Source organism: Ailuropoda melanoleuca, chromosome 12 (genome assembly GCF_002007445.2).
Source record: "Ailuropoda melanoleuca isolate Jingjing chromosome 12, ASM200744v2, whole genome shotgun sequence".
Classification (NCBI taxonomy): domain Eukaryota; kingdom Metazoa; phylum Chordata; class Mammalia; order Carnivora; family Ursidae; genus Ailuropoda; species Ailuropoda melanoleuca.
Window position 1 is genome coordinate 711,792 of NC_048229.1, and position 746 is coordinate 712,537.

The window sequence follows — 746 nt, forward strand, 5'->3', positions numbered from 1 at the left end:
CCCCCCCGCCTGGCCGGCTCCGCGGCGGAGACCCTGCGCGAGTTCCCGCTCTGGACCCTCGTCCCTGCCCGCTGCCAGCGGGTCCTGCCCGGGGGGCGCGCCCCGAACCGCGTCGGAACTTCGGCCTGCCTGGGCTCTGCTGCTCGCCGGCTCCAGAGGCTCGTCTGAGCCCACCGCCCGAGCAGGGAGCCCCGGGCAGCGAGCCCACAGTGGGCAGGGCCTCCCCCACCCTCCACCGCGGCCGGAGCCCAGAGGAGGACTCCCGAGGTCGGCGGCCGTCGGAGGGCGCAGAACTCCGTGTGTGACATGGAACCCGAAGCTCGCTGCGGACCTGAGCTGGTTCTCACGCAGCCGCAGCGGCCGTGGCCGTGGCCGGAGCCGGCCGAGCGGGAAGTAGGGTCCGGCGGTCAGCACCCACCAACCGTGACCAGCTTCAGGGGGGCCTGGCTGGTCCCTGCATTCACCCCACGGGGCTGCTGTTTCCTGGAGTGCCCAGTTCTCCGAAAGGAAGTAAGAGAGCCCGCTGGAGTGGCTTTCTCCTGTGGATCCAAGCGACCGGTGGCTGTCACCCACTGGACGGCCGTCACATCACCCGGGGCTTGTGAAGTCAGCCTGGGACGCATCCTGGAGCAACCCTGAGGCTTGGAAACGGACGCCCCGCGGCCTCCCAGACCATCAGGCCTTTGCTTCCGTGCTGCTTCATGCCACAAGCACGGGTCCCTGGGCCGTGCTGCCTAGGGACAGAG